The sequence below is a fragment of the Eublepharis macularius genome, chromosome 3, assembly GCF_028583425.1.
Source record: "Eublepharis macularius isolate TG4126 chromosome 3, MPM_Emac_v1.0, whole genome shotgun sequence".
Lineage (NCBI taxonomy): Eukaryota > Metazoa > Chordata > Lepidosauria > Squamata > Eublepharidae > Eublepharis > Eublepharis macularius.
The window spans coordinates 57,567,260-57,584,185 of record NC_072792.1 but is presented as its reverse complement, the minus strand read 5'-3'; positions in this window follow the sequence as shown (position 1 = coordinate 57,584,185).

Below are 16,926 nucleotides of genomic sequence, written 5' to 3'. Positions count from 1 at the left end.
ATGCTGCCGCTTCTCCTCCCTGGCAGCAAATGTGGCCCCTCGCCTCAAGTCTTGCAGTCCTTTGTGTCCTGTCCCTGTATAGCACCACAGTAGGGCTACTAGTGCTGCTTCTCCAGCCATATTAGTACTAGGATTGCCAACAGGACTGGAGAAAAAATGTCCTGTCCCTTTAATAGAGGTTTAGTGTGTAGAAATAGGCAGCTGAATCTTTTCATGGCAGTGAGGTAAATAACATCACCTGGTAAATTGCATCCTATTAAGCTTCTGGTGTTTGTTTGTTTGTTTGTTTGTTTGTTTGTTTGTTTGTTTGTTTGTTTGTTTGTTTGTTTGTTTGTTTGTTTGTTTGTTTGTTTGTTTGTTTGTTTGTTTTACAAATGGAAGGTTTATACTGCAATCCTCAGGAGGGAGGGCAAAAGAGCTTATAGAGCTCTAGGCAACTAGGCAGTACACTGGCATATCTCTGAGATATGCTGGCACAAGCCAGAGTTGTACTTACACAGAACCAGGCCCTGCCACACCAGTCTCACTGCTCATGCAGCCACACCATGGCTACCTGCAGGCAAACCACTAGCATAAACCCTGCACCATCATGGATAGGTGCAGAACCAGGGCATGGCTGGAGTTAGTCAGCTCCCTAGGCTCAGGAATGCCTCCCCTCAAAACCAGTGGAAAGTGATGCCATCAAAAATCATGATGTAGGCCATAGGTGTAGGCCATACAATGGCAATGGTCAAGTACCCTGGCCCAAGTACTTGACTGGTGAAGTACCCAGCATGGCCCCACCGAAAAGCTCCAAAGAGCACAGACTACAATCATTCATCTCCTTCCCCGGTGGCAGCATACCCCCATCTCCTGCAGCCAGCCACAGCTCCACCAATCACTACATAAATCACAGTTAGGATTCCTCAGAATCAGTAGGGAAGGTGCATGGCACGGGACTGTCCCAGAGGTCCATTCTCCACTTGCACACTTAGAGCACATGGAATAGTAGTTTGCTGATAACAGATGCACAGACAGTTCACTACACACCACTGAAACAGCACTTAGCATTCTACACTCAAGGGGGAGTGCAAGTACATGCTATGTGCCTAACATGTTTCATTTCAGAACCCTAATAGGTACCCCATCTCCAGTGGTTCGACTCAGAGGAGCAGCTGAGCACTGACAGGTAAGCAGTGTCAAGAATACAGCTGCCCTGGAACAGGAGTTCTGAACTGCCTCCCCTGTTCCCCTCACACTAGCTCAAGCACCACTCAGCAGTGCTGTATCCTCAACTGAGGCCAATCATTTTTTTGTTTGGGGCAAGCAGAGCCAGGCCCACCTGTATCATTCCCAAGTGCACCTGGAAATGCTGCCTATGATGGGGGGGGGGGGGGGAGCCAGAGGACACTGGCAGCCACATACTGGGTTGTTAGCATGCTTCTTTGCCAGGGCACCCCCTGAGCAAGTGGTTTGGAGTGCTTGGCAGCTGCCACTCTTGTTTCTTTGCAGAAGAGTAGTCCTATGCAGCAGCAGCAGCATATGGAGTGGTTGCAGCTGCAGAGCACATAGTTAAGGGATCAGTAAGTGAATGGCTATAGCATGCACCTTGGGGAGTGGTATCCCTGCAAATTCACCCAATAGGGGTGGAACTGCCCATTTCAGGTTAGCCTCTGTGCAGGTGTTGATTCAACAGGAAGAACTTGGAGCATGACTGCTGCAGTCCCTGCCACTTTGCTCAGTCACTAGTTGCAGCCAGGTTCCCGGAGCAGCCTGCTTCAGGCAGCTTTCCAACCCACAAATCCACCTCACTCAGAGGCATGCTGTGCTCTGTGCTAAGGACAGCTCAACCTGACTTTCCATGGTGCCTGGTGGCACCCAAGAGGGTGGGCTCTGACAGAGGGATGCCCATGCTGGGTTGGCCATGATTGATCTTTCAGAGGCCATTCTTTTATACAGCTGCCAGATATAGCAGGGGTCCAGAGGCATCTTGTGGGATGACTCTCTCTCTCTCTCTCTCTCTCTCTCTCTCTCACACACACACACACACACTACTGGCCACTATGTGCAGCATGCACAGGGAACGGGCTGATGGGTGGTCTGGGAGTATGTGACTGCTCTGGCATGGTAGAGCAGTCTCTAGATCCCACCACCCCCATTACTGCTGGCATCCGATAAGCCATGCAGCTTGGCAGTGTGAGCCAAGGGGACCCATGGTGGATGCAAGAGAACTGCTGCCATGGATGTAGTGCAGGAGGGGTAACCAAAAAGATGGCTCTCCGGAGCAACCCATTGGCATTTGTGACTGAAACAGTCACTTTTTGATAATTTTATGGAGTTAAGTGTTGATTAAAGGTTTAGCTTGATAAAATTTAATAAACTATCTATAGATATCATTAGTTTTCCATATGTCATTTAGCATAATTTGGACTCAGAATCTGGCTTTATTTAAATTGCAATTTAGATTTCCTTGGTGTGGAATTTGGGTTTTTGTGACACAAGTTATGTGATGTATTTTGTACAGCATCTGTCTTGCACAATTCCTGTGTAGTACAAGTAAACTACCTGAATTGCTAGCTTCAACAGACGATCTATGGATTTATGCTGGTTAAATAGATCATTGAACTAAGAAATAACTGAACAGTAAATAGATCTGTATGTTGCATGTACTTTTGGCAAAGGATCCTCACATTAAATACAGAACAAACCCCTATTGTGAATATGTACCACTAATGTTTTCAGCGGCCTACAGACTTATTTTAAAAGTATATATTTTTGTTTGCCCCTCAAGTCCCTGAACCCCATTAACAAAGAATTTATACCACTCCTAGAGATGGTGGTGAGTGAGATATACCAATGCAAAGTGAAGCTTAGTACTGTAGCACTGGGAATGATGACATTATCATACAGATCAGCTCTAGTCATTATTTCAAGAGAGGAGTGTTTTGCACAGTTATCTCACTGAAGAGCACCCCCCGCCCTCCAAGCTGACAAATCCGGTACCCATAGCTTTCTATCACTGCCTTCACATTGTCATATTGCAATGAGAGGAAGGGCAGATTAACCAGTGCTTTCATTATCACATTGTTTGAAAGTTGTGATTGAGACGTTACACACATACAGCTATCTTCTTCTTTTTTTAAGTCAATAGATATTTGTATTTTCCCAGGGGCTTTAAAGAGACAAAATGGCAACATTTGTGCTTCGTTACTGCAAGCTGATACAGAATAGAAATAATCAGCAATTCCCATTTTTTAAAAGTTTGGGACACAATAAACCACCATCAATTTACACTAATGTATTTTCTTTTAACAGAATTCTGGCTGTGGCTAAAGGGCACACACATAACCTGTACAATGTGCACGTGCTGCATATCCACCTGCATTGTAATTAGATGTAACCAGGGTTTTTTTCTGGGAAAAGAAGTGGCAGAACTCTCAAGAGGGAAATGAGGAAAAAATACACAGAATTCTTTGAAATAATATTATTTCCAAGCACTATTGCCAAGTATTTTCAAGAGGTTCTGGAACTCCGTTCCACCACGTTCCCCCTGGGGAAAAAAGCCCTGGATGTAACTGTTACCCTGTGGATAATTCAAGTTTATAACATTTTATATGTTTATATATTTAAATTCTCTGTTAGCTGCTTGCATGTACCAAAGAAGTGGAACATATATTTTTGTATAGGCAAATAAGCAAATCTATGTCTATATTTTTAAAATCTTTCTTAATAACATCAACTACCAGTAGCAACTTAAGAAGAAGAGGATGGAGTTGGTAGTTATGTAGTACTAGTAAACCAAGATTTACTTCCACAGGAAACATAATAAACAGCTTGCTTAGAATCTTTCTGGTGTTCCTAATAAGATCTGCCATCAGGCATCAAGGATTATTGATACTAATAATTAAACAGAGATGGGAAGTCTTCCTTCTTGTAATATCTAACATGAAAATAGACTTCTCCAAGAAAAATCTCTAAGATGCTAGTCAGCTTTAAATTAATCTGAAGTATTAACAAGCAGAAAAAGTTACATGGCTGTCAGTCCTTCCCTGCCAAAACCAACATGACCATGATATTGGGTGGGGGGACCATCAACAGAAGATAGTTCAGAGTACAACAGTTGCCAGTTGAAAAGGGAAAAAAAAACCAAGAAACAAAGATGAAAGCTGTTTGAAGAAAGAAATAATTTTCAAACTTTGCAATAAAACCATTGACTTTGACACCCATTATTTGCAAACAAATGTGACAATATGAATCAGCTGCTGCAACAGCTATGTTGTTAATGTGCACGGTTAATACACAGGAAAAATAATATACATGGTATCCTCAATGTGTGTATAACTACCATCTTAAACAGAGTTTCCTGGTATTTTAAATGAACAGTATGGTTTATTTTGGCAGCAGCTGCTATAATGTGTAACTAATGTTTCATATTACACAGAAGAATTATTTTTGCTGCCATTCTGTATGTGAAACATTTTGTTTTGCTAAAAAAAATGATAATTGTAACACTTAAATATGATCATGATTACTTAAAAAGAAGAAAGAAAGTTCTCCTGGATTACAGTTGAAAAGAGTAAACTTCTTGACTGTTTCATCTATTACAGCCAATGTATTTTTATTGTCTGTTTTCATCTCCATTTTACTTTATCTGCGAAACTACTTTGCATTTCAAGACATTTCCACTCACCTTGAGTTCTTGGTTCAAAAAGAAACAATAAAGTTTAATCTTTTCACTTGACAATGATGTATGGGTTTGTTGAAAAACACTTTTCAGGTATTATCATTAAAAAGTCTCTCTCTCTCTCTCTCTCTCTCTCTCTCTCTCTCTCTCTCGTTTGTCTTTCCCTTCTGATGCAGAGACAAATATAATATGTGGAACACATGGAGAGGATTTATCATGAGTTCTAGTAACAGTACTTAGTTAGAAATTATACTCAGCTAAATGTTCCTTCTAAGAGCACTTCAGCAAAATCCTTTTCTGTGTTTAGTTATTTTTCTAAGGCACATACCTTTTCTAATGATCATACTAGTAATCTCAAAAGCCCAGAAAAGCCAATGCTTTTCTTTTGTCTCACCAGATTACATATTGTTGGTCAACACATTTCAAAAACTCCACCAGCACTTATAGTCAAGATCTCGCAGCTTTTTTTCCCATATACTAGTTAATTCATTCTTGTCAAATCAAAGATCACTTTCACATTAGCTGTGGTCCAGACATTAATTTCCACTCACATATGATGTTGTATTTGTCTTCCCCACCCCCATCTTCTGAGGCAACAGAACTGTCATACCTAGAGAAATAATGTTGGGTCATACGGAGGTGTGTCTCTATGAACATTTCTTACAAGTAGGAAAGACTTGAATTGAGCTAGTTCACACATGCCTGTACATCACTCTTAAGAACTGATAGAAGAGCATATAAACTGAAGTAACTAAGAAAGCATTGGGTTGGAAGTGATGTGAAATATCTATCAGTAGTGTTTAAACTCATGACTCCACAATTATCAAGTGATCAACAACACGAATATATGAACTAGCTCTTGGTGGATGAATTTTGCTCATGTTCATATCCAATAACAAACTTCAAGTTGAGAAGGAACATCTACCTTCACCCCTCCTTGAACATTTTTCCTTCTTTGCAGCTTGTGTCTTCACTTATTTGTTTCCTCGGGAGTCACTAAGAACATTAGTAACTACCACCTCCCTGAGAACTGTGGCTCTGGTGGCCCATTTTTGCAATGAACCTTGTGTGTGCGTGTGTGTGAGTGCATGCATGGATGCATGCATGTGTGCGTGCACACACACACACATGTGGTATGCTGTGATCTAGAATATATATGTGACAGTTGGGGCAGGTTGCTTAATAGATCATCTTATCTTTCAGGAAAGTGATATAATTGTATTCCTGTTCCACTCTAGATTCTGAATTACCAAGGCTTGAACTTGGGACCCTGCACTTCTAAGTATATATTTTATCTTGATGTGTATTTCCAGTACCAAGAACATCACCTATTATCCAATCATTAATGTTCAGAAGTTTACACAATGCCTAGGCCACAAAATCAGACATATTTCAAGCATTATAATACTTTTGACTTGCCCATTATATCCAACTAAAGCCTTAAAGTATAGCTGTTGTTCTTTTTCCTGAAACAAAGTTCTGCTGAAATCCCACAATGAGGTACAGAGTAAAAAGCTTAAATTAATCAGGCTGATCATATAGCTTCATTTTAAATGTTATTTAACTTATGTCTTTCTTTAAGCTTAGGAAAGAATGTTCAAGATGCATGATTTGTTACTCAGGAGCCCAGCTCAGAAGTACCAGCCAATGCAAACATTCTGCCTCACTGAATAAATGAAGACCCTTTGACTGATAATAAAAAGTTTTGGGTGGTATTTCACATTGGAAAACCAGTGTCTAAATTTATATAATTCAGCTTCCACATAGCTCCCAAACCTTGGTAGTTCCCTTAATGAGGAGGAAAATACCACCTCAGCGGAAGGCTTTCCTCTTTTTTTCCGGTTATGTAAAGTTAAACAGTTGAAGTATGAGACTCACTTGCTGACATGGATTAATTTACTCAAAAAGGTAAAGAAGGATATACTAATGTGGCCAACTGACATTGTGACTAATTTTAAAACCACTCCTTAGCTACATTTTCTGCCAAAATAGATGCTGAGAATGAGGCTGCATATGAATAGTAGGGAAATCTCATGATTTAATTGATTTTCAAAGACATATTTTATTCCTAGGATCTTCCAAGAAAGATTATCATTTTCATGGTGCATTCCATTCCACGTAGGACTGAGAAGTAAGTTCTCCTTTTGTGTTCAGAAACACTTCTGAAATTATTACCACATGTTCAGGAGACACTCATAATGTTGACCACTAATACCAATGCCTTTTGTTACAGTATTAAACTCAAAAATAGACCACTGTTGTCTTTGATTACCATAAGCAGACTAAAGAACAAAGACGTACCACAAGCATCATGACAGTTTTATGGCTGCCCTGTGAAGAAAAACGTACGCTTATTAGCACTGAAAATATAAAACATTCCTTGTTTTAGCTTGGTGTTAAACTGTTATGATCTTCTTTTTGCTTCAGAACCTCAAAACCACAGACAAGTTACCCATTTCCTGCTCTGAACATCTGGGGAATCTGCTTGATAACAAACACAAAAACTAGGGACACTGAACCGAACAGAGGTTCATTAAAGAGCTTCCCATGTGGTCTCACAATGGGAGTGCCACATATTTGGGCTACCATAGTAGAATGTATTCAACACAAAAGTGTTTTAAAAGCTCATACTTTCTCTGATACATCCAATTCTTCATCCATCAGCACCAGTGTATCTAAGATGAAGCAACAGGAGAATATGACCTGCCTAGGGGCATAAAATAGTTATTAAATGCTATGCAATCGATTGATATATATTAAAGTAACAACAAACTATATATTGTTTATGTGTATTTTCAAGATGGTGGAGTCTCACCAGAGATATATGAAGTGAAGAACTGAAGAGCAAGTTTCAGTTGCTGCTTTGGCCCAGGACTAGAGGCAATGTGACTCACCCTGCGGCTGCTTGCAGCTCACGCAGGGAGTCACCCTTTGCAGCCCTGCCGGAGGAAAGGAGGCAGGCTCCCTTCCCTTCTGGGCATCCAGGGCTTTGGCCGGGGGGCGGAGCCCGGAGCTGTTTTCTGGCGGCTCTGCTTTCCCCCAGCCGCAGTTGAAGACGCGCTCGGGAGGAAGCAGCAACAGGAGCTGTGCCTGGTGAAGGCCCTTAAGGAGTATGTCACGTTTCGTGGGGAAGGCCAAGGGGTCTTGTTCCACCATGAAGATCAGGCCCCATTAACTAAGTTTCAGTTTTGGGCCGTGACAGAGAGGGCGCTTAAGAAAATTGGCCTGTCAGGGGTCAAATTCGGCACCCATTCCTTCTGGATTGGGGCGGCCTCTATGGCAGCAGCCATGGGGTACCCTCAGCAGGCAATACAGAGAGTAGGCAGGTGGCAGTCAAGAGCATTTTGGTCCTATATCCGGCCCCTGCCTCAATTTTAAATGGTGAACTAATTGCTCTTTCCTCAGGTGCCGTGTCGGGCCATGCGAGGAAGAGGATCCTGATCTGTGGCCACAGCATGGTGTTCTGGGCAGCACACCAGGCCAGGAGAACGCTGATTGGATCTCAGCTGGGTTTGAGTACTGTGGCCATGGTGGAGTGGCAGGGCCGACGTGGCCTCAGATGGCCGGCCTGCTACCCCTCTTGTTTCAGGGATGGAAGGGTCCTCCCCCACACATTTTGGTCATTCACCTAGGCGGTAATGACCTTGGGTTTATGTGGGGCAAAGCCCTGTCGCTGCAGGTAGCTGAGGACCTGAGATTTATAGGCAGCCGATGGCCGGGCATGCTTATAATGTGGTCAGAGACGCTACAGAGACGGGTTTGGAGGGAGGCCTTAAATCCCAGGGCAATTGAGAGGTCCCAGAGTAAGGCTAATCATGCCATTAAGAAGTCTTTGGGGCAAGGCTTGGGCATTTATTTGCCACACCCCAAGATTAGGGCTGAATTTGCCCACCTCTACAGAGGTGATGGTGTACATATGTCACCTGAGGGCAATGAATTATTCCTAGATGACCTGCGGCAAGGGCTTCGGTTGGCTTTAGGCCACCTGTGGGGTGCGAGGGTCTAAGCAGAGGCTTGGCCCTGGCGTTGGCAGGAGATTTTGGGAATAGGGTGCGGGATGGTGAGCACCCAGTGGCGCTTCCCCAAGGGTGGGGAACAGGGTCTGCCATTTAATGTGGTATGTTTGTTGACGGCTACTGTAGCACTGGCAGAAGCCTGCGGGGATCCCCAAACACAAGGCCTCCCCTCATGCCGTATGGCTGCAGCTTTAGGTGCTTGATGGGGGGATCCATTGCCTGGCTGGCCGGGTTGCAGCCATTCATGGGATGGCCTACACTCGGGGCTTTGGGGCCCGCCCAGGCAGGTCAAGGCGGAGGTTCGAAGTTGACCCCAGGGTGTGACCTGTACCGCTTAGTTGGTCCTTGCCTTTTTAAGTTATGGTCATTTTAATAAACGGCCCTTTAATCCAAGCCTGTGTCTGCCTCTTCATTTTGGTTGTGGTTGCAATGTGACTCACCCTGCGGCTGCTTGCAGCTCACGCAGGGAGTCACCCTTTGCAGCCCTGCTGGAGGAAAGGAGGCAGGCTCCCTTCCCTCCCTGGCATCCAGGGCTTTGGCCGGGGGGGCGGAGCCAGGAGCCGTTTTCTGGCGGCTCTGCTTTCCCCCGGCCACAGTTGAAGACGCGCTCGGCCCACCCACCTCTCCCTGTTTTTAGTGCAGGGACTAGCTGGCTGCTGTTACAGAGCCAGGTAGGAATTTTTTTGCCCTTTTTCCCCTGATTGGCTTTGGGAAAGGGTTTTTTTCGCCTACCTTGCACTAATGGCACTAATGGCAGCGTTGAGGAGTTTGTGAGGTGGTGCTGTGGTTGGTCACCAGCAGGAGATTTTGGGAATAGGGTGCGGGATGGTGAGCACCCAGTGGCGCTTCCCCAAGGGTGGGAAACAGGGTCTGCCATTTAGTGCGGTATGCTTGTTGACGGCTACCGTAGCACTGGCAGAAGCCTGCGGGGATCCCCAAACACAAGGCCTCCCCTCATGCCGTACGGCTGCGGCGTTAGGTGCTTGATGGGGGAATCCATTGCCTGGCTGGCCGGGTTGCAGCCATTCATGGGATGGCCTACACTCGGGGCTTTGGGGCTCGCCCAGGCAGGTCAAGGCGGAGGTTTGGAGTTGACCCCAGGGCTTGACCTGTACCGCTTAGTTGGCCCTTGCCTTGTTAAGTTATGGTCATTTTAATAAACAGCCCTTTAATCCAAGCCTGTGTCTGCCTCTTCATTTTGGTTGGGGTTGCAATAGAGTTCTGTTTTGGAAAAGGGAGAGAAATCAAGGGGTTGTATATATATATATGCTATGGATAAAACTCCACTATTAGTAAAGAGAATCTTTAGATCTAGCCAATGGTTTGCTTCTGCTAACTTTCAAAATCTTATTTAATTGGAGCCATTAACCCTAGGCCTAATTATTTTCTGTAGAAATCAATGGACTTTGTGTTGGACTAGATGAAATTCTAGTATGACATCTAACTCAGCTAAAAGGAGAAAAAAATCTGGGATGCATTCAAGACCCCCTGTGAACTGTTCAGCATTCTCAGGCCACTCTCAGTTGGTTCACTGGTACCCCTTTTTCTGTATCCCTGATTAAATCAGCACACATACGTACTGCTTGGGATATGTTTCTATGTATGAGTGTATGTAGTCATTTCAACTATGAATATTGGGTTTATGAATAAAAAGTGAAATGAATCTGTTACAAGATAAATTAATAATCAAATCTTTAATTAGTGCTAAGTAATGAATTATTCGTTCAAGCTACACACAGCAACCCAAGAGAATATCAAGCCAACATCCTAATAAAACAAAATATCATGGGTATGGTTCTTCAGAAGATGAGTTTTTCTTACCAGAGGCTCCAATTTTCCTTCCAAACAAAGACACTAATGAAAGGTACCCAGAGTACTAGGAGAAAAAATAACAGTTTTTATCCACCAAGATGAAAGTGATATAGATAAACAAGTTTTAGCAAGAAATTACATCCATGAAGCCCAAATTTTATTTCCACTGTTCTAAATCTAAAGACACTTCATACATTTAATTAACCACATTTTCCTTACTGGTTTCAAGAAAGAAGACATAGTTACTCACAATATAATTTCTCCTGTTAGACACTGGTTCATTTGCAACAGTCTGGGGAGTAGGGGGCTGAAGAAAGAGATGGCCTCTTGCAGACAGTCTGCTATGACAGACCTGTAGGCCCCAATCTTTTGATCGGTGCCTTTCTGTTATGTCTTCCCACAAGAAAGGGCTGCGAGACTGGACCTGAATATAAATATCAATCTTCAAGTTCACCCTAAAAATGTTCAAGGGAAAGTTTCACAACTTCAGGACATTGTCATAGGACTAACAATGCCCTTGCCAGTAACAAGACCCCATGTGGCTATGCTGGGAGCAACAGTAAAGCCAGTTTTGACCAGCAATTTATGGGGCTTGAAAAAAACATTTCCACTTACCCTTTATTGACTTGGAGATTGAAGTTTCTTTTCTATCCCATTTTGTTTTAATTTTGCTGTCCCAACTTGCAACTGTTCCAAGAGCAGAGAGTTTGTCAGATGTTTAATAAATGGGATGAGGTACCCATAAGACCCCTTAAGAGGCACTGGAAAGTGAAAATTAACACACAAAAGAACACCATTGTTCTCAAATGATGCTCTTCGCTTTCAGACCACCGCAGCCAGGCCTCTGTTCATTTATACTACATCATACTAATCTAGAACCACGTCTACACATAGGCATGAAATATGCCCTTGCTGTGACAGCAGCAGAAAGCAGCTTAGGAATGACATCTATGCATCCCATTCTCAAAGCTGCTGCTGCTGCAGTCACCACCCCCACTTGTATGGTGCCTGCATAGTTAACGACCCAAATCAAGGATACTATAAAAAGCAAAAAGGCTTCTTTTAAAAAGCTACAGCCTATTGACTTACCAGTGGGCCAATCTGTGGGGGCATGGGGTGAGGGGGAGCTACAGAAGCCCTGTGACATGCCGCAGCCCAGGCAGCTCTGGCCAGCCCCATATGACCACATGGGAGCCAAAATCCAGACAGGGCCAATCATGATCAGCCGGCTGGACTACAGGACATGCCTGGGCAGGTGGGCCTGGGCAGCACAGGCTCCCATTAGGTCTGCCCTGTGCACACGTAAGGCACAGATGCCCGGGTCCCCACATGTTTCACTGTGCGCTAACAAGCAAATAGTAGCTTCATATGTTGCTCTAACCTTTTGGCAGAAGCAGCAGCAGCTCAGCAATGACTGTGGTGGTGACTGCAGCAGTTCAGTAGCGACTGTGGCAGCTCAGTGGCAGCTGTAGTGGCTTGGTGGCAATGGTGCTGTGGAAGGCAGCAGCAGCAAGTCAGGCCATAAGGGTAGCAGCTCAGCACAGTACAGAGGCTGGGACCTAACTCGAGTATCCCTCCCTTTTCTCTTCAATAGCCAGAAGAAGGTAGGGTCAGCCATGCCACCAATGAGGGCAGCGGGGGCCATCCCTTGGTGAGGAGCAAGGGGACAGGTCAAGCTGTCCCCAGTGGCAGCAACCCCCTCACAGGGGAGCAGGGACAGATTGGCTAGGCCAGCTTGCAAGGCTGTGACAGTGGGCAAGGAGAGTGGAAGCCTGCAACCTGCCAGGCCTGCTTGGGGTCCCACTGCAGGGCAGAAAGAGAATCACACTTTGCAGGGTTTGTCGAAGGCCATCGAGTGCCTTTCTGAGAGTATGGAGTGGCTGGGCCTGGGGCAGCGGTGGAGGCAGCTGCTCTCAGGCCTGTTGACTCCCCCCCCCCACAGCAGTAGGTGAGGCTGCCCAGGGGCACATATTCCACAAGGATCAGAAAGAGGCCACTCCCCCTCCAGCAGCAGTAGCAGTCTGGAGGGGAGGAAGTGACCAGGTAAGAAACAGAATTAGAAGTCCCACAGGTTGCAGAGGTCATCGCACAGGGACAATGACTGAGACAGTGCAGGAACATCTGGTGAGTCCTCTTCAGAGGGGTAGGAGAACCTTGCTGAGGATTATTGGGGGGAAGCTGCCCATGTGCCTAGCCTGCTGACCTGGGCCATTTGGTCCCCTTACTCCCTCAACCACCATATGCTTGGTGGAACATCTCTGCCTTACAGGCCCAGTGGAAAGATGGCAAATCTGACTGGGCCCGAGTTTCCACAGACAGAGAGTTCCACCAGGTTAGTGCCAGGGCCAAAAAAGCCTGGTTGAGGCAAGGCGAATCTCCTTAGGGCCAGGAACCACCAGTAGATGTTTGTCTGCTGAACACAGCAACCTCTCGGGAACATATGATAAGAGACGGTCCTGCAGATATGCTGGTCCCAGTTTGCTAAGGCTTTAAAGGTTAAGACCAAAACTTTGAACCTGATCCGGAATTCCACTGGGAGCCAGTGCATCTGGCACAAAATTAGTGTTATATGTGACCGGAATGGAGTCCCGGTCAATATGCATGGTGCTGCATTCTGTACCAGTTATAATGGAGCAGGCCCAAGGATAGCCCAGCATAGAGCGAGTTACAGTAGTCAAACCTGAAGATGACCATTTCATGGATCACCACAGCTAGGTCATGGACTGAGAGGTAGGGAACAAGTTGACTGATCTGGCAAAAATTTTAATAACTACAGATCTGGCAACTGCCATTACCTTGGCCTCCATTGACAAGGAAGCATCCAGAACCACATCCAAACTCCTCACCACTGGCATAGGCAACAGCAGCACCCCATCAAGGGCTGGGAGTTGGATACCAAGACCTGTCAGTCCACAGTCCAGGCGAAAGATTTCCATCTTTGTGGGGTTCAGTTTCAGTTAGCTCTGTTTTAACCAGCCAGTCACAGCCTCCAAAGCCATGGCCAGATCTTCCAGAGTGGAATCCAATCGGCTGTCCATCAACAGATACACTAGGGTGTCATCAGCATACTAATGACAAACCAATCCAAAACTCCACACCAACTGGATGAGAGGATGCATGTAGATATTAAATAACATTGGGGAGAGTATTGCCTCCTGAGTGTGAGGAACGCCACACACTAAGAGATGGCGAGGCAACAACTGGTCTCCCAGCATGACTTTCTGTCCCTGACCATGGAGAAAAGAGACCAACCACCACAAGTTGGTCCCGCAAACCCTCATGTCGGTGAGGTGATGAGTCAGCAGATCATAACTGTATTGAATGCTGCTGTGAGATCTAACAGCACCAGCAGCGCCAACCCACCTCGATCCAGTTGTCTGCGGAGATCATCTGTGAGAGTGACCAGTGCCATCTCTGTCCCATGGCCAGGGCAGAATCTGGACTGGAATGGATCCAGGACAGAGAAGTTCATCAGGAACACCTGCAGCTGTTCCTCCACTGCTCGCTCAATCACTTTACCCTGAAACGGGAGGTTCAAAACCAAGTGGTAATTGGATGGGTCAGTGGGGTTCAAAGATGTTTTTTTTCAGGAGAGGCCACACCACCACTTCATTCAATGCTCCAGGAAAAATGCCAGACCGTAAGAAGAGATTAACAATGGCCTCCAGTGGAACCCAAAGCCCGTCAGCACTGGCCTGCACCAGCCATGATGGGCAAGGAACCAAGGGGCAGGTTGTGGGCCTCACCAACCACAGAATCCTGTCAACCTCATCCTGGGAGCAGGGCTGGATCGAGGGGGGACAGGGGGGTAGTCTGCGCCCAGCGCTGCGAGGGAGGAGGCGCCAGGAGCAGCTGACAGCTGCTGGGAGCGCACAGGCCTCGCAGCCTCCCTCGCTGCCTTTCGCCTGCCTCGCAGGACAGAGGGTGGCCGGCTTGCTTAGCGCCCCCTGTCCTGCAGGGCAGGCAAAAGGCAACACGGCCGCCCGGCACCCCCTGTCCTGTGGGGCAGGTGAATGGCGCAGGCGGCCTCGCAGCCCCCCGCACTGCCTTTTGCCTGCCCTGCAGGAGAGGGCGCGCACGGCAAGCTGGTCGCCCCCTGTCCTGCAGGGCAGGCGAAAGGCAGTGTGGGGAGCTGCGATGCCACCCGCGCCATTCGCCTGCGGGGAGGCGAATGGCATGGGCAGCTTCCCAGCCCCGCACACTGCCTCCACTGCTCTGCCCTGCATGATGACATCACCAACATGACATCATCACGCAGTGCCGGGAGCGTGTGCACGCTGCGCGCGCGCACGAGCAGCCAGACTAGGGTTGCCCTGGGCGCCAGCAACCGTAGATCCGGCCCTGCCTGGGAGAGCAGACTAAAATAGTCTAATACTGGTCCAGAATATAGCCAAGGGACTTTCAGATCGATGGTTGTTGTGGGTTTTCCGGGCTGTATTGCCGTGGTCTTGGCATTGTAGTTCCTGACGTTTCGCCAGCAGCTGTGGCTGGCATCTTCAGAGGTGTAGCACCAAAAGACAGAGATCTCTCAGTGTCACAGTGTGGAAAAGATGTTGGCAGGTCATTTGTATCTACTCAGGAGGGGTGGGGTTGAGCTGAGTCATCCTGTAAGAGTTTCCCAGGGTGTGGAATGCTAATGGCAGGAGACTTCACTGTATCCTGAGGAGGTTCTTTTGCATATGGATTGGTGCTTGATGTGCTAATCTTCTCTGCAGGGCTATTGTCGGGTGTAGAGTGTTTTGTTAGCCTGGTGTTTTTCAGAACTGGAAACCATGCTCTGTTCATTCTTAAGGTTTCTTCTTTCCTGTTGTAGTTCTGCTTATGCTTGTGAATTTCAATGGCTTCCCTGTGCAGTCTGACAAAGTAGTTGGAAGTGTTGTCCAGTATTTTGGTGACCTGGAATAAGATACTGTGCCCTGTTTGAGTTATTGGTTTTAAACAAATGAAAGGAGAAGCCAGAGTGTGAGATTTGGACAACCAAAAGTCCTAAGGACAATTAAACAGGGTTGCACTTGCCTGTAACTGTTGTTCGTCAAGTGTTTTCTGTGCAGACACACATTGGGGACTGCGCCTACACAGGCCTGCTCGGGAGAGACATTTATAGCTCTAAAGCTCCTAAGGGGGCAAACCCGCCAATCTGCGCATGCACAGCATTTCCTGCTCAATTACGCTGTGACGCGGGTCGCCCCCTCATCCCTCAGTTCTCCTACACCGCCTGAGGATGGTTCCAATTATTGAAATCTCTTTCTTTCTTTCTTTCTTTCTTTCTTTCTTTCTTTCTTTCTTTCTTTCTTTCTTTCTTTCTTTCTTTCTTTCTTTCTTTCTGGGAGGGACAGATTGGAAACTGGAAGACCCTTGTGTGTACTAGCATAGCATACAAATAGGGAGTTTGACCATCTGAATACCCTTGTCCTGTTCAGATAATATAATAAAGCCCTCTCACATCTAGTGTGTGTAGTGTGCGTTCTGCCTCTGTGGATGGCTTTGGGAAGAAGACTGGTAGGGACAGTTTCTGGTTCAAATGGAACTTCAAGACCACCTTCAGGGTGAATTGAAGACTCAGGTGTAGGACAACATTTTGAGCAAAAAAATTGGAGGAATGGAGTCTACTCTCAATGCTCCTAATTCCCCTACCCTCTTGAGGGAAGTAATGGCTACTAAGAATGCTACCTTTCAAGATAAGAGTGCTAATGTACCGTGGGCAAGTAGCTCAAAGCATCAGTTGAGCCAACACTAAAGATAAACTCCATTGGGGAACTGGGACAGACCTTGGGGGGGGGGAGTACAAAGGACCCCTTTTAGGAACCATTTGGATGTGTGGTGGGAAAAGAGTTTTCCCAACCACGTATTCATGGAATGCAGAGATTGCAGCCAGGTGGACCTTCACTGAAGCCGCAGAGAGACCTCCGTGTAATAATGAGAGGAAATAATCAAACACAACTGATATGTGACACGTAAAGGGTGATTGCCCCTTTTCTGATACCCACTTAATGAACCTATCCCATTTGAATTCATAGGATGCCCTAGTAGAGGGTTTCCTAGCATTTAGCAGGATCTGAGTTATTTCTCTTGAAAATGTGAGTGGTCGGGAAATAGTAGCCATGCTGATAGGTTGAAGGTGGCTGTATTGTGATGTAGGACCTGACCCCTCAAGAGTAGGTCTGGGGCAGGCAGAAGTCAACGGTAACGACCTTTGGCTATTTCCCAGAGAAGTGAGAACCAGTTCCTGTGGGGCCAGAAAGGTGTAATGAGCAGGGCTCATTTGGAGGGGGAACGCGATGGAATGGTGTTCCTGTAGATCTGAAAAGAGGTATTGTGGGTTTTGGCCCTGCCCACGTGATTCCTTTTCCTCCCCACTGCCTCCCCTCCAAAGGAGGTAAGCTGCTGTTTTAAATTCATTCTGCTGCTTTATTTTCATTCGGGACTAGTGATTGA